Source organism: Macrosteles quadrilineatus, unplaced genomic scaffold, assembly GCF_028750875.1.
Source record: "Macrosteles quadrilineatus isolate MER2022 unplaced genomic scaffold, UCM_ALF_1.0 Scaffold_3__2_contigs__length_128488019, whole genome shotgun sequence".
In the NCBI taxonomy this organism is placed as follows: domain Eukaryota; kingdom Metazoa; phylum Arthropoda; class Insecta; order Hemiptera; family Cicadellidae; genus Macrosteles; species Macrosteles quadrilineatus.
The window spans coordinates 54,178,551-54,203,503 of NW_026542596.1; the positions used below are offsets into that span (position 1 = coordinate 54,178,551).

The window sequence follows — 24,953 nt, forward strand, 5'->3', positions numbered from 1 at the left end:
TGTTGGGTACATCCTTATGTTAAAACAAATATTTAATGTAGGCTCTTTGTAGCTGTTGCTGCATTACAAGAAACAGACGCAAAATTTCAGTCTATGTACAGGATAACAAAAGTGCTTACGAAGAGTTATCGCAGTTGGTATACCTGATCCTTGAAAAGCGCAATACAAATATGCGAAAAGTTGTTCAAACCAGGCGACTGAAATCACCTAGCAACCGGCAGGTCCGGTTGCTTAACGACGGATCGCCGACTGGTCCTCAACTGGTCGCATCGCAGTCGCACCGTGTGCACTGTCCCACTTAACTACATTGGTCGGGACGTAGGCGACTAGTTTGTCCAACTGGTTGCCGATTTCAGTTGGAAAACAGTCTTCCCGTGTGTCGACGGCCTTAAAAGTTCTCACTTATCTTGGATTATACTGAAACTAAACTAACTTCTGTTTTAACTTTGGATTTACTTTCTTCAGTCCCCAACATTGCATTCAGTAGCCTAAATGTCTAAATGCCATATTTAGAAAAGAAGAATAAATAAGAAAAGAAGAAGAATTCTTTGTAATATGAAAAGAAGATTACTTACACCGTTCAAGGGCATTGGTTTCATTAATACGTTTGAGCTACGAAAATAATTTTTTCTGAGTAGGTCAGCCATAAATCTTAAATCTGTGTAATTAAGTAGATTATTCACTTTACATTTTAATAAAACTAATCTGAGTTAATCAGTCAACTATACCATTGTTTTAAGAATATGAGTGTTTAAAACCTTTTAGATTTCCCTGGCTAGATATGCATCTCTTTATGTAGTGTACTCGTCATTCCAGTAACATTTTCGTTTATTTTAGAGTTATATTTTGTTGCAATGTAGTTTAAACTCCAACCTAATTATTCTCTTAATATTTCTTGATGTTTATATATTGTTGAGCACATAACAAAAGCTTATGGAATTTTATATTAGTATGCCAAGTTAAAACCATACTTGTTCATATAATATAATTTTTAAGTTGATGAAACTTGCTTGACCAATATCTTAATTGAAATGTAAGATGATTAAAGATCATTGATAGGCACAATAATTATATATGATATCTAGGTTCATTGCGGGTGAAACATTTTACGTTTAAACCATACATTTTACTTTAGGCTAATAAAACTACCCTTTTGTCAAATATCAAAGATCCAATGTTATAAAAATTGGATGAACAAGTTCACTAATACTTTACATAGTTAGTTATTCACTTTTCCACAAATAGGGAGAGATACATTTTTGGATATTAATTAACTGACATGTCAATTTCCGCGTGTATTTATGTTTTCATTCTATATGTTCATGGATCTGAAAATTCTTAGATAACGATGTTGGCTAATGTAAATAAAAAATACCTTACCCGTATAATGTAATCTGATGAAAAGTAAAACTGTGAATACAAGTTAAAATTTTACCTAATAATTAAAAATGAAAACTGTTCAACTACAGATAAAAACTGAAATACAAACGCATAAACGAGTTGGTTTCTATTAACATTAAAACAATTTTTTGTCAGAACTAGTTAAAGGTATAGATTGTTAAGGAACTGGAATAGAGATCTATAAGAGAACCAATAGTTATCTAACTTATAATTATTTGGATTTATATCGTTATTTAAAGACACAACTCGTCCTATTTACATGAAACAACTCAAACGGCCCAAGAACGGAGAACATAATTTGAAAACTATTTCATTGAAATGAATTTAAGAAAAGGAAGAAATAAAGTGCCAAGTCACGGCGAACGAAGCAGTTTTCTAACAATCAAGAAATCGACTCCTCAGCTCTTTCTGTACTATTGCAGATATTTTGTAGCGCTCGCCTAGTTCAATATGGTCGTTATACGGACGTTGGTCTTTGGTCAGAAGTCGTTAGCTACGAATTGGCTGGTAGTTACTGCTCTAGGCCTATGCAAGTTATGTTTCGCTTTATTTATTGCGTCTGGGTCAGTTGGTGCCGATGGTAAGAGGTTTTTAGTTTACATTTCAACTACTCCATTTCCATTATTATGTTTGGGTCGCTTTAGTATCTGTATGTTTTCGTAAACAATTTAGATGTGGAAACTTAAAATATTTGGAAGGTATCTGTTTTATTACCCCAGTAATAAAGAAGAACATACTAATTTGTTTTGTTTCAATATTAAAATATCCCACCAACAGCAAATCTGCAGACTAAGCGAAATTATATTACCTCATTGGATTTTCAATTAAATCTATTTAAACGACATTAAGTTTAACAAGTACCTAGGTTTGCTGCTACAGAGAAGGTAATAAAGTGTATTTTTGGTAAAATATCAATAGCTTAGTATTAAATAAATAAATTTGCCATGTTTAATCAAAATCTATCCATAAACAAGCATACTACAACACTTTACGTGTTCACCATAAGAATAACATGGGGATTTTAAATTTACAATTTATTGAGCTTTCTCCATGACCAATAACCGTAAAAAACACCTCAATATACTAAATTATTTGTTTTTTAAGCTCTTTAAAAATGTTTAAAGAGCTACAATTGAGAACACTAGATTTTATACACTACAGATTCATTAAACATTATGGGTATTTATATTTCTATCGTCTATTATCGTCCTTTTAAATGGAGGGTGTGACACTATATCGTAGACTAACCAACAGAAGTTTTTACCAACCAAGCATGATTTATCTATGATTATATCTTGATTTAGTTCGAGTTTTACAACTCTTGCTGGTCTCCGTACGTTGTCATTTATGTGAACGATTCCCCACCTTGTCGGTCTCATCCCCTGACGGTCATAGGATTTAGTTAAAGACCAAAAATGTAATGTCAGTACATATTTCGTCTTGGGCTTATTATCTAAAAATAATCAATGCGTTATTCAATGACTTTATTTTTTAGACACAAAAATAACCCTCAAAGTGAATAAATGTAAAAAAGACTTACAATCAAAATTGAACTTGCGTTTTAGAATAAAAATGAAGCGGACGTTTTTAATGTAATTTTCAATCGCAGATTTTATCTAAGAAAAAAAAGAAAAAATAATGTAATTTTTCTAGCCTTTAACACTACACTAACCTTCAATGTGAAAAATGTAAACAAACAAAGTTTATCATATACCTTTAAAAACATGCGTTAGAAAAAAATCCAATTGTCCTTATTTCATTTTGAATGACTTATTATTTATTTATTATTATTATCAAAGAAAAAAATAATTATCAATGTAGTTTTTTCAAGTCGGTTACTAAGTACATTCATTAAGCACTAACATAACCTTAAAATGTGGATAAATATAAATAACATAATTTGAATCAAGCTTGAATATATGTTATTAAATAAAAACAAAACATAAGCTTTCAATAAATAGGTTTTTGTAACAAAATATTATATTTTGTATTTTATAAAAACATATTTTAGCACTACAAGACATTAGGAAAACCCCAAAATTTGTTATAACCTTTTCCATGGTTTTATCATGTTTTATCTATGGTTTTATCATGTTTTATCTATGGTTTTATCATAGTAATGTACAAAGAACATTGTAGAGTTAAATGGCAAAAAGGAAAACCTTGACTAAATTGCGTACTAACATAAAAAAATATACCGCGATCGCACGAATTGAGGTGAATAAAATCAGCTGTTTTATGGACTTACAATGCAATTCTTGTGAAGAACATTTTGTGCTTTAAATAACGTTATGCCGAAGCTACGGGAATTCCACTATTTTTCCCGCCGTCATGGAATAAAGGCCTTTAATTTGAACCCTTTCTCGTCTTTCAACGACTGCCAAGCGCCCACAATTTTGACGCAAAAATCTCCTTACGAAACCAAATACATAGATGCAAAATTATTTCATTGAACCCTTTGCATGGATGGATATCAATCCATTTAATTAATTTCAATAAAGATATAAAGTTGCTTTACTTTACTAACTCTTTAGAGCCTAATTTTCTAAAACCCTTTTTCCATAAGAACCAGTTTTTGTGACCTTTTCTGTATAAAATAAAACTGTATTGAACTCAAATAGGCCTACAATTCTATCAACCCTACTCGAAAGAGGTTGAAGGGAAGGAGCTAAACTAAGAATTTAGCACTAAGCTGATTCCCCATTGCCACTGTTTCAGCAAATAATATCACAATTGAGTCAGATTAGCATTCAAACGCTCGTGTCGTACTGACCTTTCCAAAGTTCGAAACAATCTGAAACAGCTGGACGAGTCATGTGCATTTCAAATCATGTATGATAAATATTTAGCAACAATTATTGCAGGAGAGAGTTTGAGAGATGTAGGAACATCATGTTAACACAAACACTCGACGTTCAAGAGCCTCCCCCCCCCCTCCAACAGAAGCCTCGGATAATACAAATATTTTATGAACCGTTGTTATTTCGCAGCGTTTGAACTATTCGCACCTTTGGGTTTCAATCAATATACCAATGGTAGATATATTAACCATTGGGATATATTGGAATTTTATGGCTTCTGAGTTTATATTTGATAAAGCTGGTAACAGTATATTATCCTACAAGCTACTGAGAGCATTTCCCGTCTAGTATTTAACAGGTCGGCGATTCGATCCTGAGAAAAGTGTACGGTTTGAAAGTGGATCAAGTTGAATTGGGCTCGCAATTAATGGTCTTGGACTCTATTTCATACTTTCACAAATATTTACTTTTGTGATGTTTAAATCACTCAGTTGCATCACTATTTGTATCGGTAATAGCGATGAGTAAACAGTGTAGTTGACAGTAGAATTTTATCGGTAAAACCCCTTAAAATTTAGAAAGTATAGGCTTAGTTAAGTTAGTTATTTAATTTTCATAAAAAAAATAACAGCACATGTAAGTTATCTTCTGTATAGTTATCCTGCTGTTAATTATGTTGTAATATTAACATAAGTAGTCTAAATAAATATGTAACTACGCGTTTATAAAAAGATATAAGTGGTTCTGACAAAAAATACTTCTTTATAGATCATTCTTAGAATAGCTGAAGACAATTTTAAGTTTGGTTTTGTCAGGTTTGTCTAGATGGCATTTTATTGTTTATTATCATTATTTAACCAGCTTCCACAATATTTTAATCAAATACAATAAATAAAATATTGCTTACACTGTGGCAGTATAACCAAGCGGTAAGATGCACATTGTAATACCCCCGCCGCAGCAAACCTGCAGACTAAGCGAATTTCCATTTCCCTGAATGGATTTACACTAAAATGTCTCCTTAAAATTATCACATTTATTCCCTATTTAAATAGAATCAGTTTAAAACATACTTAGGTTTGCTGCAACAGGGAGGGTAAAAGTGTTTTTTATGTAAAATGTTAATAGTTAGTAAGAAATAAAAACATTTTCCAAATTTGGGCAAAATATGTTTATAAACAAGCAAACTACAACAGTTTACTTATTCTCCATAAGAATAACATGGGAATTTTAAATTTACAATTTTTTGGAATTTTCTCCGTAACCATTACGCGCATTATAACGCTTCAATATACTAAATTATTTGTTTTTTTAAGCTCTACAAAATAGTTTCGAAAGAAATTGCAAAATTTTATGTTTTTTGGGTCAAAAATGGGAAAAACCCATTTTTACCCCATAACAGCCCCCATAAACCCCCGTTCCCATGGTCCGATCATGCTGGTTCGCGAACTCGTTCGAATAAACGTAGGTTTACACGTTTGTACCAAATTTCATCAAAATCGGATCATTTTTGCTCGAGTTATCGCGCTAACGGACACATATATATATATATATATATGAATTTGAACGGATGGTGTTTTTGACCTCTAGGGACCTCAAAACGAAAAAAAAAATCGGTCCCGGATCCAGGTCTTACCGTGAGTACTACGGTAATAGCTTATTCCCTATATGGGAAATTCGCTAAAATCAACCATAACATAAAATAGAAACAATTGGTTGACAAATTCTTCAAATTTTACAATAGGAGAAGTTGCGGCGTAACTTGCAATATTCATAATCTGACTGTTAAGATGTTTGAGCGCTATTTTACAGTATATTTCAATGACTTGTGTTTCATCAAAGTTTTTTTTTAATACAAAAAAAGTATTTGTTTGTAAAAAGATGGTTTAATTTTGTTAAAATAGGATAAATAAGAAGAAACGACAATAGGCGACCGAGGGGAACTGACATTAAAATTTTCTCCAGCTGATATACAAGGATTATAAAGATACAGGGTGTTTATTAACGTAACTCAAATTAAAAGTGCCGTAAGACATCTTTTGACGACAAAACATGCTGACATGCTGATAACCGTGTTGCCAATCAGCTTATATAAAGTGTTGCATATGTTTTTATTGTCAGTCTTAGTTGTATAAGACTCAACATGGTATTTTGCAAGCTCAAAGAGTATTTGTTTTTGCATTAAAAGTAAATCATTGTTTATATACCAAGAAAGGTTTAAATAAAGATTCTGGATATGATATGATATACTTAAACATCAACTACTCATAGAATTGGGAACCTGATCTGGAGAAACCCAAAGAATGTAGATCCAAAATAAATCGTTGAGTCTCATTTACAATATCACCCAAGCCTCATAGATATCTATGCAACAATACAAATCAGCTGATCAGAAGTAAGGAAAACAGGGACACCAATATGAGATGGTTTTGCCGTTAAAGAGTGTCTCAAAATTATTTGGGTTGCGTAAAAAACACCTGTACAAGAAGTAATATTTAATCTCCGTTATTATCAAGGCACATGATAGCGAAGTAAACGAACTATTTTATTTACAACATTTTGGAATTTAAAGTATTGAAAAGTATAATATGGTCCCTACGCTGAATATCCCGAAAAGGGATTTTCTGAGTGAGGGTAAATCAAATCAAAGTTTTCACAGTTTTACTTAGTTTAAGAAGACTTTTGACCGTAAGAACACGAGTGGGGGGCTGAGGGGGGGTTGAGGGGGTGGGCGGTTCACGTTTAGCCCGTAAACAACAATGCCCCATCCTGTCGCATAGATCAATATTATATATGCTGCAATGTAGTTGGTATTCGGCTCACACGATCTGTTAGACGAAAGTCAAATATTAACAAGATTGAACCCAAATGTCGTGTGTCCTAGTCCAGCTCAACGCCTCCAACTTATCTAGGTTTATTAGTCATAAAAATACATGATTTGTATTACAAATAAGAATATGGTGGGAGTATGTTTGGTAAAAGCGTAATTTTGATTTTGTCGACGCAAGATTTTGAAATCGTTCTGGAGGTTAGTTTGGTGAATGGTCAGGTTAGGTTGGGTAAAAGTAGGTGAACGTGAATTATATTATTAAAGTGATACAATCAAATTTTATGTAAACGGTTAAGGTCATTTACCAATTAAAAATATAGGCATATTGCATATCAAAATGAAGCTTCGAGTGTGTAGATTTGCCGAAAAGTATTGATATGGACGAACTCCCTAAGGGCTTTGCCCCACAGGCTGATTTCCAAAGGGCTACGCCTGGCATGTTTTGGAAGTTAAAGCTATTCGATTAATTTAGTGAACAACAGCTGACCAATGCAATTGACAATAATATAGTTTGTTTGTTTACATTTTTGTTTACTTATTTTATTATTTACTTTTATGTTCTTAAAAGAGGTGCGGTGAAGTATTTTCTAGTGGGGCCTTGGGTGATTGGACAGTGAAGCAATTTCTAGCTTTTTGATACAAGTGAGTGATAAAAGGTGTTCGAAACACGATGAACATGAGATAAACAAACCATGTATGTTGTTCGTTCCAAGAGGTTGTTACCGATCTTTAACAGGTCGCCATTTCATTGAAAAGTATAAAAGTATTAAATACGTCGTGAAAGAGAGCGGCGAGTTCAGGTACCAGTTTACATTTCTCAACAATTATTATGTTTGTAAAGTGTTTTGTAATATGGGAAATAAATTCATTTATTCATTTATTCAATAATAATTAACGAGGATTTTTGCAAATACTAGGGAGTTTAATTTTCTCTAAACTACGTGGATTTGAAATCAACATCACTTACAATGAGGGTGGCCTGGCTAGGGTAGGTGTTTTATCCCCAACACTTCCATAGCTAAACGTGGGCAATTTCTCCTGGTAAACGATCTGTTTCTTGTTGTTGATGAGTTTTAAATATGCTAGTATAGACTAAAGTCTATTGTTTAACTACATATAAATATGTAGTTAAACAATTTGTTTCAAGTTAGTTATTTAAGCAGGATGTTGACTCTTCCATAACTTATTATCCTCCTCATATAGGCAAATCATGCATGTAAACCAGTGTAACGGCAATAAAGCATTCTTATTCTTGTGGATTGTTAATAGCTGAGTCTCCTACGTTCCATGTAAAATTCTAACTAGGTGGCGTTCGCAGAGGCACCCACAAATTTGAGCGGATCATCAAGGGTTCATATTATAATGTTTTTGTCATACTGCAGTAAAAACAGTCGTTTTTAATGCATGCGTTGCGGGTCTAAAGTAGCATTTTTACTCTTGGGAGTAAAAATCGTTTTTGCCTCTATAGAGTCAACCTCGTTTTTAGCCTCTATGGAGTAGAAATTAGCTGTTGTTTATTCAGTTGTAAATTTCTATTGTAAACGGTTGCTTGTATCGAAATATGTATGGATTCCTGCTTCGTAAACATTTTAACTTACAAGATTCAAGATTCAAGATTTATTTCGGCCATTAAGTTGATTACAATAGGCTTTGTCTTACATAAAATATTAATCTAAAAATAATATTTCAGTCTTTTCCTGAAAAAAAATAAAACATATAAAATAATAAAAAAGATTGTTTGATATGTATTAGCGATTGCAGATACATTAATGTAATTGCCAAAGACAGTTCCCACACTATGCACTGCAATCCTTACTACTTCCTTCACCATTTCCTACGTCATAGACCTGTTTCCTTCCCTTCTCATAGCATTTAAGTATTAGATACATTTATCTAACTGCCCAAACGGTTCCCCCACTCTGCACTGTCTGCCTTTACTACTGCCTTCACCACTTCCTACGTCGTGGGGCCTGTTTCCTCATCTTCTATTAGCATTTTAGGATTGAAGATACATTAATATAACTGCTACAGACAGTTCTCACACTATGCTCATACTTAACTAATTCCTACCACTTCCTACATCGTGGACCTGTTTTCATCACTTTCCATAGCATTTTAGTATTTTAGATACGTTAATCTAATTGCCACAAACATTGCCCACACTCCGCACTGCTAGCCTTTACTACTTCTTTCACCATTTTCTATGTCGTGGGCATGCTTCAATCCCTTCTCATAGCATTTCAGCATTGCAGATACATTAATCTAACTGCTACAAACGGTTTCCAGTTCCCAAACTCCACACTGCTTACCTTACTACTGTACTTCCTTCACATCTTCTTACGTCGCGAACCTGTTTCCCTCTCTTCCCATAGAATTTTAAGATTGTAGATACCTTAATCTAATCGTCAAAAAGAGTTCCCACACTCCGGACAGCTCTCCTTGACTACTTCCTTCACAACTTCCTACGTCACGGACCTGTTTCCCTCCCTTTCCATAGCGTGTAAGGGTTGCAGATATCTTAATCATAACTTCATAAACAGTTCCAACACTCTAGACAGCTCGCATTTACTACTTCCTTCACCACTTCCTACGTCACGGACCTGTTTCCCACCCTTTCCATAGCGTGTAAGGGTTGCAGATACCTTAATCAAATCGTCATAAACAGTTCCCACACTCCGAAAAACTCGCCTTCACTACTTCTTTTACCACTACCTACGTCGCGGACCAAATTTCCTCCCTTCCAATAGCATTTTAGGAATGCAGATACCTTAATCTAATTGTCATAAACAGTTTCCACGTTCCGGACACGGATCCGTTTTCCTCCCTTCCCATGGAATTTTAGGAATGTGGATACCTAAATCTAATCGTCATAAACAGTTTCCACACTCCGGACAGCTCGCCTTGACTACTTCCATCGTCATTTCCTACGACTCGGACCTAATTCCCTCCCTTCCCTTAGCATTATTGGATTGCAAATACATTAATCTATTGGTCATAAACAGATCTCACACTCCGAACAACTCGCCTTTACTACTTCCTTCACAACTTCCTACGTCAAGGACCTGTTTCCCTCTCTTTCCATAGCATTTTAGGATTGCAGATACCTTAATCAATTCGTCATAAACAGTTCCCACACTCTAGACAGCTCGCATTTACTACTTCCTTCACCACTATCTACGTCACGAACCTGTTTCCCTCTCTTTCCATAGCGTATAAGGATTGCAGATACCTTAATCAAATCGTCATAATCAGTTCCCACACTCCGAAAAACTCGCCTTCACTACTTCCTTTACCACTTCCCACGTCGCGGACCCAATTTCCTCCCTTCCCATAGCATTATAGGAATGCAGATACCTTAATCTAATCGTCATAAACAGTTTCCACCCTCTAGACAGCTCGCATTTACTACTTCCTTCACCACTTCCTATGTCACGGACCTGTTTCCCTCCGTTTCCATAGCGTGTTAGGATTGCAGATACCTTAATCTAATCGTCATAAACAGTTTCCACACTCTGGACAGCTCTCCTTGACTACTTCGTTCACCACTTCCTATGTCACGGACCTGTTTCCCCTCCTTTCTATAGCATTTAAGGATTGCAGATACCTTAATCTAATCGGCATAAACAGGTCCCACACTCCGAACAACTTGCCTCATTACTTCCTTCACCACTTCCTACGTCGCGGACCCGTTTTCCTCCCTTCCCATAGCATTTTAGGAATGCAGATACCTATTAATCTGATCGTCATAAACAGTTTCCACACTCCGGACAGCTCAACTTGACTACTTCCATCACCACTTCCTACGTCGCGAACCCGTCTTCCACCCTTCCCAAAGAATTTTAGTAATGCTTATACCTAAATCTAATCGTAATAAACAGTTTCCACACTCCAGACTGCTCACCTTTATTTCTTCCTTCACCTACGTAGGTCCTTCACCACTTCCTACGTCACGGACCTCAAGCTAGTGTCGTCATTTGATTATATTTCTGATCCATACCGTTTCTGTTCTAATATCTGTGAATTAATGCTATCGGCTATTTATCTACTGCATTCAAAAGTCAACAGCTGGTCATATGTTTTTGTTTATGTATCAAATACTGCTTCCATAAGGATTACATTGAAACTTTGAGACCCAGTGGGGCGGATTCCCGAGAGACTTTTTTAACGCCATATAGATGTTGGCACTCACTGATATGGTCTTTATCACTATACAAAATTTGAAAACGATTGATTCAGCCGTCTAGGAGGAGTTTGCGTATTACGAAATGCATAAGAGTCGACGTATAAGAGCTTAGCTCGCTTCGCTCGCTCCGCTCAATAAACTCATTTGTGGTGAAATTGACTCGATATATGAATGTATATATTTTGCAATTATATCCCAAACCTACCTATTTGATATGTTCAAGTTAAATAATTGAAAACAAGTTGGGTGAAAATATGTTTGGTTAGGATAGTATTCTCATAAAAAATAACTGCATTTTTCTTCAAATTTTCTTGTGGTGATCCCGGTGTAAAGCAGGAAAAATCACATATAAAGGGATGTTTAGATTTACTGTGCGTTTACATTATACACACATATAATTGCATGGTATCTACATTAATTCTAAAAGAAATTTAAATGCACCAAATATCCACCCTTAATTCAGATTTCTCCCTGCAGCTCAGTTTGGCAAATCACACGCTTAGTCAATTGAAATAAACGAAACCAGAACTGCCTCTTTCCTTTTTTCATTTGATTAACTCTCTCATTCCCGAATATTTTTAGTAACTTTAAAATCGTCTGAGGATTTATTCATGCGTGCAGAAAAGCATTTAAAATTGAAAGTTTTTAAATCCTATCTTTACATCTATAATCGTGAAATTGACTCAAGATTGCACAATTTAACAGTACCATTTCATATTTAGGAATATGATCTTTATTAGCATTATACAGTATGCGGATGTGATGATATAATAGTATTCTACAACGATTTAATACATTTACACTTAAACTGTAAACTGTTTTTAAAAGATGGTTAATACCCTATGTTAAACACAAAATATAAATTATTACCAAAATATTGAAAACTAAGAGAGAACAGTACTTTGACACAAGCACAAGCTGTGGACGGCTCCTTTGACGATAATTTTTTTATGATAATATGCTTTAGCTAATTCATAATGCATAGATATGATATGTTTTACCTTAGAATCCGATAGATTTTGGTCAAATACAATCTCACTTTTCCAAGCAGGGAAACCCGTCCAGTTTTGAAAAAAAAAACACCGAACATATCTGATTCAAAGAATTCCAATTGATGGGTTATATTAGTGTGTTTCGTTTGGCCGTTGATTTTTAAGTTTCGTTGGTGTGTAACGTTGCTGCTAATCCAGCTTCTTATAGACAAAGCTAAGTTGTGTAGCTAGATGTAGCTATAAGATATGTAGCTCTAAATGGTGATCTGTGTTATAAACAAATGTACTTAAAACCGCATAAACGTGATGGGAGGAATATCCGATTTATCAGCAAGGTAATCTGCGTGTTGGCTGTTAGGACAGCAATGATTGGTTATCAACGAAGCCAACGTTGTTATTGATCGTCCGATGGCGAACTCATAATCGCAACCCGATAATCGAATGTTTCACGATTTCAGTTGAATTATAATTTGGCAACTTTTATACGTTTACGTGTTTATATGTCTATTTACATAAACCAACACAAAGAATACTTCTCCATTGTAAATTTTGAAACTAGTTTTTCGTGTCTAGTTCATGTCCGGTGACACTGATCGCTAGTGTCGACGAAATTTTTTTCTATAATTTTAAGGTTAATTTCATGATTTGTGCTTGGTTGTATAATTAGGGGACGAGTTATTGTTGATTAGATCATTTTATTTGGTAAAATGAGGTGCTAAATAACTGAAATAAAAAATCTATTAAGTGAGTATGTTTTATCTAGGCTTTTCATCAGATGAATAATGTATTACAGGTTAAACCATTAAATTTGGACGAGTAGACATTTTATATGGACCAAAAAGGTGTATTTTCAGTTTGGTTTGGTCAAACATTTGACGTATTAAAAATAAACTAGTTGCTGTATGGAAACCGTTTAAGTTCTGCATCTCAATATTCTATACTCTAGCCTGAAACCGTTTAACACTTTACTTTAGACTAAGCCTAGATGTGCGCGGAATTATCTCACATTTCACATAGCTGATTGGCGATTTGAACCCGGATCCTTGGGGACACGAGGACGTTGAGAGTGAGGATTTGGGTTAGAGGCTGCAAGATCGAGCCAATTGGAGGCGAATTTTATCGGAAGCCAAAGGCCACCAAGGCCTGTAGAGCTGCGGAAGTAAGTACCTTGGAAATGAAGTCTCTCACTCTCACTTCACCAGCTTGCCCTTCTCCTAATGCAACACAAAATTAACGTAGGCACGATAAGTCACTGTTCCCTCGTAATATGGATACTCTAAATCATAAACAATTATTTTTGTCACCGAAACACAAGATTGAAAAACTAGTTGATACAAGTACAAAGCCGCAAGTTTAATAGGCCAATTAAATTATTCACAGTGTAAAACAACGCCCGGACACTCTTGCTTCAAACTATATTTCAAACTTCCTTCAGCTCTCACCGTGGTCCTTTTTCTCATCACTGCACCACACGTGGTACAAAGCACTAGCTATGAAGGCCAGCCCGAGCACTCCCAGCACTGTAGACCCGAGACCACGGGACGGTGGTGGACAACTCTTCCCATTACCTTTACCCATCTGCGACTGTAGTTGCTTAAAAGTCTTCTGGTTCTCACAAGCCATCTCCTTGTACGCCCGCTGCATCTCTTCCAATTGTTGCAAGCACTGCTTGGACCAATCAGTCGCTGTGGTTGTTGGGCACTTATCTGATTGTTTAGGTTTACAATGTTCCCCCTTGTTTTCTGTTTTGGGTTTACAAGGATCCCCCGAGTTTTTCTTCCTCGGTGGACAACACTGCTGCTTCGTTGTAAAGCTGGTGGTGCGGAATGCTCGTACAGATTGTTTGAGTAAAGTCTGCATTATTCTTGATTTTAACATGTTGACGAATTGGATTACTGAGAATTTATAGTATTTGTAGAAATTTTAGTATGTAGTTTCCATAGTAATATAAAAAGCATTAATTTAGAATCATAATTCATTTACCCTGTCAGTTTTCTCAACTATTAATTTTTACTAGTGCACCTGTTGCTCAAATTCGAGCAATTGCAAAATATTTAAGGCGTTTTTTAAACGAAGAACATTCACAATTTTCGTTGATTCAAAAGAGTCAACTCAAAGATAATGTAATCTATCACTCCACTCCAGTTATCGAAACTGGAAACGAACTCGCTCTGAAAACGAACGCTCACTCCACTCCAACTATCGAAGCTGAAAACGAACTCGCTCTGAAAACGAACACTCTTGTGTAAATCACGTGTTTACTATGAACAGCTGTAATTAATACAAATTATTCGTCTGTTTAAGCATAGACAATAGAGTATTTATTTCTTTTTGTCTATTGTTTAAGTAAACAAAATCTTTTCTTTATGAGAAATACATTGAGATTTTGTGGGGCAAAGCCTTGAATGAGTTCGCGAACCAGCATGATCGGACCATGGGAACGGGCCCTTCCTCTTACAAAACGCGAACCTTGTTTTCGTCGTGGTAACACTTTGATGTCGACAATCGACATAGATAATGGAAATACATTATTTCCAAGTCAGTTATTGAAACCTGAGACGGCTAGGGCCAGGGATGGGTAGGCGGGTGAGTGCAGTAATAAAACCAATTTATGGAACATTATATGGGACGGATGGCCAAGAAAGGACATTAGAGATGAAGCTAAGCACGGTAATGTGGACTACATCTCGACCGATGATATAGGTACATCGGCGCCGTGACGTCACGTCTACGTCATCATGAGTACCATTGACTTTGGATATAGCTCGTATACTATCCTGTGTTGCAATATCTAAAGACCCCTTTTCTTCGTGTTTTACTTTGGAAATGTTCATCGTGTAGTGTTTTGATTTCGTATTTCAATACTGTAACGTATGGATAAGGTTCGCGTTCTAAATGCGTGTACAGAATTTGATGGCCTTTCAAGTGACGCTTTTCGTCATTTTGACTGTAGACGAATGTGGTGGAACTAGTTGCCACCGCAACCATATTGGTTTTTATAAAACCGATGTTGACACCATTTTATAGTAGTGCGATAGTTGAAATGTGAACCATAGCGTATTTGTCCACAATACATTAATGGCTCTGGCTATTCCATATTGTTAATTACAGTATTTGAGACACTTTGCTGACCGCACAGTGTAAAATAACACACCCAAGGATAACAAGAAACTTAAAAACTTAAACAAATGACTAAACGAGCTTGATGTATTTTGTCATACTGGTATGTATGACGTTGTTTTATGTATACATCAAAGCAAATAATGTATCACAGAAAAATATCTCTAGACGTTAAATGTTTGTATTGTAGGTGTTAGCCTCAGGATTGCCAAATAATATCAAAAAAAAGGTTCAAATACCTTCTATTAAACAATCCAACGTTGTTGTAAACACAACTAGTTTCGGTGCCTGTGTCATCATCAGGTTGTACAAGGACGGGTTTCTTTCTTCATACAAAGAGCGTCATATTGTTTAAACGAAATAATAAATGGACATTTAAACACGAAACATATACGAATACAAGACATTTCGTAACTGATCAGTTATGAAAACAGACTACGCTAACCCGTCGGAGTTGAAGTCCAGAAAATGAGTCTGGACTTCGACAAATTAGCGTCTCGTATTCGTGTTTGTGTCGTGTTTAAATGTATATTTATTATTTTCGTGTAAAAAATATGACGTTTTCGCATGAAAAAAGAAAACCGTCCTTGTACCTGATGATGACACAGACACTGAAACTAGTGTTTACAACAACGTTGAATTGCTTAATAGCAGGTATTTGAACCTTTTTTTAATAAAAAAAACTTAGTTTTCGTCTGAAATCGTTCTACCAAGATTGTAAGAATTTGATATTATCTTTGAATCGTATTTATTTCAAGCAACTGTAACAGTGCTACTAAAAGCATACAAGTTAAAGTTTGTTTCTCGCCTACCTTCGTAACAAAAATTGAATTAACTGATAAGACGCTACAGAATACTCGGCAGACTTTAACGTGAACCCGTTTAATATGCTTGGTTCTCCGGGAAAATAAACAATGACTACATTTCCAATTGTGGTACTTTTCTAAATATTCCGCTATTACCTACTTGTTCAATGAACAATCTTTGCAAATACTCAATGTCTTAGTTGTTGTTTGTGACAGTAAAAGACTTAGCATTGTCCAGATTTGTTGGCAAGCTCGACATGAATTGCCCTATTTAAGTCCTACATTTGAATTTCTATTTATGTTATGTGGTAATTTCACAACGACAACCAAATGCTATGTAAATTTTATATTACCACATATAAATTGAGTACATTTATCCTTATGGTTATACACCAGTTCATATAGCAGGTTTATCTAGTATTTATCTGATTTTTTATGCATATTGTGTAGGCCTTGTACATTTAGTGCCATATCTTAAACCTTACTTTGTAACGGGATATACAGGGTTATTCAAAATGAACGATCCAGTTTTAACGTTATACTATTAAACTTACCGCTATAAAATACACATAAAACGAAAAAGCAACTCAAAGAGTTTATGCCTTCCAAAGACACGTCATTTAACAAAATCTATCCATCAGAACTGTAGATTTAATTGTACAAAGTTAAAAAGTAATCTCTAACTTTTTTCCCCACTAGAAATTTGGAGGTTACTTAACGTTTTTGCCAATAACTTTTAAATGGTGAGGAAATCGACCAAAGTGAAAGGTAATATTCCGAAAGTGAATAAAATTTCCTACAATCTACTATTATGCATTTCTTGAAAATACTCAATAAATGTAGCCTAAATTTGGCTTAAAATAAAAAAGTGTGAAATTTAATGTTTGCTATGTTTATTGTCCACATTGAAGACGGGGATTTTAAAGTTTTTTTTTTCATTTTGAGGCAATGTTTTGTACCTTTCTTGAGTATTTTCAAAAAATGCATAACAGTAAATTGTAGGAAATTGTATTCTCTTTCGGAATATTACCTTCCACTGGTCGATTTCCCCACCATTTAAAAGTTATTTGCAAAAACGTAAAGTAACCTCCAAATTTCTAGTGGTAAAAAAAGTTGGAGATTACTTTTTAACTTTGTACAATTAAATCTACAGTTCTGCTGGATCAATTTTGTTAAATGATGTGTCACTGGAAGGCATAAACTCTTTGAGTTGCTTTTTCGTTTGATGTGTATTTTAAAGCGGTAAGTTTAATAGTATAAATGTTATAAAGCGTTAAAACTGGGTCATTCATTTTGAATCACCCTGTAATCCTAAAATCACACGTTTGAGCTGCTAGGGAAGCTACTATAAATCAGTCAACATAGGATTATACCCTAAACTCCACAAAACAGTAAGAAATAGTTATTTGTGTAACTAGTGGGCAAAGTTTACGCACGAGCTATATATACGCACGAGTGTGGAAAGTTTCTCGAGTGCAGCAAAGGCAGTTTGCACTCACGTTACACATTATATATTTTCTACAGTTACTATAAAGCATATAAATAATTAGTCTTTCAAACACTGTGCATCACGTTTTTAGTTTAGGTTAAATCCAGGTTAAAAACGAAATGGGAAACGCTGCACCAGCAGATCTTAGTAGTAATATCTTTGATTGTTGCCAACTTATTTTCAAGCGTACACGTATTACGTGCCTTAGTATAATCCTGATGTGCGGCAAAGTATAAACCGTACGACAAAGTATAAACCGTACGGCAAAGTATAAATATGCAGCAATTAGCAGCTTTCTGTACTATAAACAGTACAAGGAAGCCAACTTTGTCGGGTGACTGTAGGAAAATTAAATTTACCACATAGTTGGACAAGCAAGGAAAGTATTGAAATTTTATTTGCCAAACAGCTGTGTGGCAGTGCAGAAGTAAAGCGTTGTAGAATTGTAACAGAGAGAGGACAATATTTATGTTGTTACCGAAATTCCCATAGGGAATAAGCTGTAACCGTAGGTCTCATGCATGGTAAGACTCATTTCCGAGACCGATTTACTAACGAATGAAATCGGAATTTGACTATAGTTTAAATTAAAACAAGGGCTCTTTGGTGGGAAATGTTGTCAATTTGATACTATGTAGTTTTAAGATTTTTTTATACTATGTAGTCTTGTAATAGTTCACACAGCAAAAGTTACAAATATATCGAAATGTGTTAAGCATAATTTATTCCATCTGTATTTTATTCTAAAGAAAAAAACTAACTTCCAAAAAAAGCAACTTCCACTCAACTCTACTATTATAACAACACTTACCCTTCCCAGTGAAGGGGGAAGGGGATGCGTCCAACCCTGCGTCCCTTCAAAGGAACCGTTCTACGGTGAAATTATTATATTTTCATACAACGCAACGGCTTGTATACCTTGAGCGACATTTTCTCTTCATTCTATCCAAGCGAACAAGGTACGTTTAGACATTTTTATAAGATGCTTAAAAGTAATATTATTTTAAAGGTTGTTCAGTGCCGTGCCGTTGGATGAAATTTGTTTTTGATATTACTTAAATTCAAACTAGAGTACTCTTAAGAGGTATTGTTGAAAAAATCTTAAAACAAATTATTAAAAAATACAACGCATATAAATAATATAAATCACGATAAACATTCAACCCCTTATGTTCAATTTTTGATGTATTCATTAATGTATTTTTCTCATACAAATAATGCAGTATAACATTATTAGAAAATTCCTTTCCATTTTTTATGTACAAAAAGGTTTGAATTTCTTATGAAATGATTTCTAAAACTTTCATTTCATTAATGTTGTGAACAAGTAGGTAGAACCGATGAAAATAATTACTTACAACTTATATTTACTTAGTTACGGCATTTCATGATATAATATTTGCAAAACCTTTCGTAATTACTTTGACGCATCATTATTGACTTTTTGTGTTATACAGTGTTTAAAATTGCTATCTATAACTATGCTATAACGGATCGTACAGATGCAATTCCAATACATTTGTCCGGACTCGCTAGATTAGCGGAACAAATTGACGGTCCTCCACATTCGTTCTGGGATTTGGGAACAAATTGGTTATTTATAGACCAGAATGAACGCCAGAGAAGGTAAATATTTTTTGTCAAGAATGATATAGGTTTTTTTCCTAGGACGCTAGACACGAGCCCGGAATTGTTTTTCACATTACTTCAGGCTAGACCTAGGGGTTGCGGCATTATCACATGGATGAAATCCATTGGTGATTTGGCGGGATTTGAACCCGGGACCTCTGGAACCGAAGTCCCGCGCTGTAACCACTAGACCAGCTAGCTCCACATACTAGCTTTGACTATTATCCAATTATACTAGACTATACGATACAATTTTAATAAATTATATAGTAATGATGGAAACAACAAACTTTCTTTCAATTTGAAACAAACTTTACTGTATTCCTCCCCAAAAGTCAATTTAATCTGCAAACAAAATTTGGGGACGTTTTAATATCTTTTGATGACAGCTTTATTCTTACAATGCTAAAAAACTCAAATAGCTATTAGTTGGATCGTTATCAATATTGAATATTGAATATTCAATTGAATATTGAATACACTAAAAACATTAAACGCTTAATCACGTTATCGGCTCAATAAGGTAGTATAGTATTTTGTATACGTTACCGTTTATACATACATATTAAGACTCTTACGGAATGCTATCGTTTCATGCGAGCTATGTATGTTTGTGGGCATGTAATATATTCTAGATCTTACCACGAGATAATAGCGAGTAATAGCTTATTATTAGCTTAAATTATTCAAAGTAAATTGATTATAACAAGGAATTTTAAAGACTATTATGCCAAATCCCAATGAAAGAGTAGAAGTTCAATATGAGGAAGTAATATTGCAAAATTGAAAAACTGTTGTCACCAAACATACCGATGCATACCCACTTCGAGTTCCGTGATCAATACAAAACATACTTCGTAGCTAATATGATTTTAATTATTAAATATTTTCATCAGCTGTGTTTGAAGAGCATAAACATGAACAACGGTTTTCAATGACTAGAAATTAGATAAAGTCTGTACACGTAGCCACAGATAATATAACCTCTACTAGTAGGGTTATATTATCTGTGACGTAGCACTTCAAAGTAAGTTTATCTCATTTAGTTTTCTTGCATGTTAGAAATTTCCGGGTTATTACTATTTCACCGATTAAATATTTATAATTTGCATTAAAAATATTTTTGTCTTAAATTATAAAAAGCCGGTTCCAGTTTGCAGCAATCGAAAAGCCACTACTATTCTTAAGATAGAACCGGCAACCTTTGGGTGTAAGGTGTAATATTTATAACCACTTAGCTATCAAGCTTAATAGGTTTAATTTAATTGGATAGAATTTAGCTTTCATGATTAGAATAGCAACTTTGTAATCATTTGTCTATGGTTTTGTAGTTAGTAGTGTTGTGTAATCTAGAGAGTTTGCAAAGGATAAAATATTGAAATAAAAAATATTAATTTAATCTTAAAACTAAGTTAAAAAATAAAAATAAATTCGTCTAAAAATTTACTATATCTTTTCCACAAGGATTAAATTATCAAAACCCAATTTGGAGACTCGTTGCGTAAAGTAGAGTATATCTCATGTTACTACGTAGTTGATACAGTCTTTAAGATGTGATAATTGAAATCAAAAAGAGCCAAAGCCGTTGCTCGATGTTTTGTATGTTTAAGACAGGGAGAGCAACACATTTCACCCCCCACATCCCACATTAGTCTGGGCTACCCTCTGTCACCGCCAGAAGGGCAACTCACCAACTTCCCTCACCAACCTACGGTCTCGGACAAACTTATATTAATTTATCTAACCTACCTAAAGAATTACTCTAGACTGAATAATAATAGAGTGGTGATGCAAAGATGTATTTATAACATAAAATGACGAATTTAAAATATATATATATAGTTTCGAGTCATTAGAAAACGTAAACAGATTATTGATAACAATTTTATGGATGATAAAAATTGTCCTGTAATTAATTGACCTAGGTTGTTTCGAATACTGTATACCAAATATATAGATCTAAACTATGGAAAGGTCTTGAAATCAAGTCTTCCTGTTATTGACCTAATGCTATTCTCAAAATATAAACTAGTTTGTGAAAGGTATAATTTAATAAATAAATAAAAAGTCTCACTGACATGTTTAAAAAAACGGTACGTTTATTGGATTAAATTAGATATGCAATCTCAATACTTGCAGGATATATTTTATCGGAATATGAATTAAACATAAGCTATATTATATGCAGTTTTAGCGAATTTCCTATATAGAGAATAAGCTATTACCGTAGTACTGATGGTAAGACCTTGACCCGGGACCGATTTACTTTTCCATTTTGAAGTCCTTAAGGGCCAAAAACACCCTCCGTTCAAATTCATATATATTTGATAATTGGTTTTAAAAATTGGTTTTTCCCATTTTTGACTAAAAAAACATAAAATTTCACAATTTGTTTCTATACCATTTTGTAGAGCTACAAAAAAACAAAGAATTTTGTATATTGAAGTGTTGTTGTATGCCTATCGGTTACGGAGATAATAATAAAAAAAATAATTTAGAAATCCCATGTTATTCTTATGGAGGATAATTAAAACGTTGTAGTTTGCTTGTTTATGGATATATTTTAATCAAATTTGGCAATTTTGTTCATTTCATACTAAGTTATCAACATTTAAATAAAAAAACACACCTCAATACCTTCTCTGTAGCAGCAAACCTAGGTAATCATTAAAATTAATGTTATTTAAATAGGGAAAAAAATCTGACCATTTCAGGGAACATTTTTGTAGAAATCCAGCCATGTTAATGGAAATTCGCTTAGTTTGCAGGTTTGCTGCGGCGGGGGTATTTTAATTACATACTGCAAAAATCGCTTAAAATATGTTAAGGGGCAAACTGTAAACGTTGTAAATAAATTGTATTGTAATACAATATGATAATGATAATGTTTTAGTTTGTTTATACTGTAGTATAAACAAACTAAAACATTATCATTCGCTCTTTTCTGTAATGTATTGGCCATATTGGCTGGGTAGCTGAGTTAAAGTGATCGCCTAACAATCGAAAGGTCGCCGGTTCGACCCTGAGAAATGTCTGTAACTTTTTTGATGGTTTGGAACTGGACCCAGCTGTTCCTCATCATTGGGATTTAAAAATGATCCTGGCTAATGAAACAGCTGATCTCAGTCAGTAAAATAGCTACACGGATCATCTCACACCATTCTACACTCAAACTGCACTCATATTTAGGTTGAAATACGCACATAGGTGGCGTCCCCATCTCAATTGAATATGAATGTAAATATGAATATGAATATAATTAACTTTGGTAATCTATCGTAAAGCCCTAGTACCACTGTATGGCATTGTAAACCATTACATGCTATTGCACCATTATAGGATCTTAGCACCATGGAGATTGATAAGGTAATAGCAAAACTTAACAATATTAAAAAAATGGACCAGGTTCCACTGTTTATAGGCCATAGTAGTAATTATTGAAAATGATGACAACAGAAATTAACAATACCAGAGTCTGGACATTTCTCCAAAATCATAAACAATGTTAAAAAATCAAACACTTAAAGATGAGCTGCATGCACATGGTGGTTTGAATTATTTCGGCTAGTCCTTCAGTCCAGTACTTATAATATCCAAACATTTATGACACTACCCCAGTTTATAGTCTGCTGTACAACTCACATCAAACCACAAAGCATTAGTGGCCCTGACATCACCATATACATTCACAACATTCGAGTTTTACTGGGCAGCGGCGTTGTCCAGCTATGCATACAAACGATGTTCTTATACCGTAGTTAGTTGTATCGTCAATTAAACATAGGCTTCTAAATTTATGAACCTCTTGGACCAGATTGAGGTAATTTTAAAATTAGTTCCATCAGGTTTATGTAGACTGTGTTTTGTTTGTCTACTGTTTTTCTTAATTTTTAATTACCAATTTCATAACATTTGAAAGAAATACAACTACCTAAATATAAAAAGTCGCTTGCCCTTTGGTATTAACATTACCAAAGCAATGGTATTAGTAAAGCAATCTCGTAAAATCTGCCCGAAAATAAAAGGTAAATAATGTTGCAGTTTTCGAGACTATTACATCACTGCAATCACAACCGAGTCACCATTAAACAAAGTGTTCATTAACTTCGGCGATGTTTCCTTAATTCATAGAAAACCATGAAACGAGCCTTGATGACAAAAAATACTTGGTAATAAAAAATATCAAACTTTTGTGGAATCGTGCCATTTTAGGCGTGAGCTAAGCTTATAAATGAAATCTCAAATCAGAGTGCAATCAAATCAAGTAAAACGAATTTACGTATGTCTAAAAAAACTTGTTAAACTTGAAACCACAAAAGTAATTGGCTCAGCAGTAAAAACATGTGAGGCAGATTAAGCGGGGTGGGTTTATGTGGGTGGTCGGGGGTTGGTGATTGTTTATGTGGCATTATTGTCGTGATCCGTTTATTATCACAGCGGCTGTCCCCTCGTGTCTGTGTTCACCTGTCGGTTTATAGCGACAGACTATAGTATAGTTTAGCACATATAATTGGCATAAGAGATCCTCGTCCCACATAATAATTAAATGCTCATAGTTAGATTCTATTGGTTCTTTTTGTCAATAAATTAATGTTAATTTGTTTGGTTTTTCATTTTCCTAATATTTCTTGAAATTAAATTAACTTGCACCCAGGCCTATGTAATGGTAGCATAGGTTGGGGCAAAGGTACGGTAGCTTCATATACAACATTACCGAACCAGAAAATTACCTAGAAGATTTCCAAATTTGCATTGTTGACAATTTGACCCACACATCTATTTTTTGAGTACAACGGGTTGTTTATTGCCTATCCCCCAGAATGGGGTAAAATATGCTCAATGGCAATATCCAATAAATCTTGTCTATCGATTTCGGTACATTGCAGTCAAGAATGTACTGTGGTTCAGGCTGTGGTGGACTTAGGAAAGTCAGAATTTTATTTTTACTTACGTAGCATTGTCAAGAGCTAGAACAATCGAGGGCTTCCTTATTGAGCCATTTTCTATAGAGAGAGTCAAAAGCATAAATAAGAGAAGTAAAGAAGTAAAGAAGTAAGTAAAGAAAAAAGAGATGGCTATTGCTTATAACGATGGTTTAAAATCATGAGGTACAGGGTGGTACATGGCTGGTAAGTAACTTACACCCCCCCCCACCCTTAACTTTTCAACCATTTGAGATATTTGACATCTGTTTGCGGCAACCTTCTTAGATATGGGGGGCTACAATAATTATCGTCAATTTTGCCCTTAGGGGTAGTGGTGGTAGGGTGTAGCTCAAAATTTTCAAGGGATAAGTATAGTCAAGTTTGGTATCATTTTACAGGTCTTGACGAAACATAACAATTGGAATAAAGAAAACCAAAATCGGCCTACTAATAACAAAATGACGCCCTAAAACGTTTCAAATCCAAATAACCAGGGTATACAATGAAATTTTCTTCAGCTGATGCATAAGGATTAAGGGATTATGTTTGGAAGTATGTTTAATCTATGCTTTTTGATCGATTTAAACTGGACCCAGCAGCTGTCCTTGATAGGCTGTCCATACGAAATTAGGTATTTTAAGCTAAGTATGAATGGAGATCAATTTATAAATTTATTGAGATGGGGACGCCACCTAATATTTTAACCCAAATATGAGTGAAGGATGATGTGTGATGATCTGTGTAGCTTTTTTACTCACAAAGATCAGCTGTTTCATC

The 24,953-nt window shown here is 34.5% G+C and overlaps 1 protein-coding gene across 1 annotated transcript in view; it reads left to right on the forward strand.

The window, feature by feature from the left end:
* Positions 1-24,953, forward strand: part of LOC128990884 (two pore potassium channel protein sup-9-like) — a 181,094-nt gene that overhangs the window by 6,192 nt on the left and 149,949 nt on the right. The window lies entirely within an intron of this gene.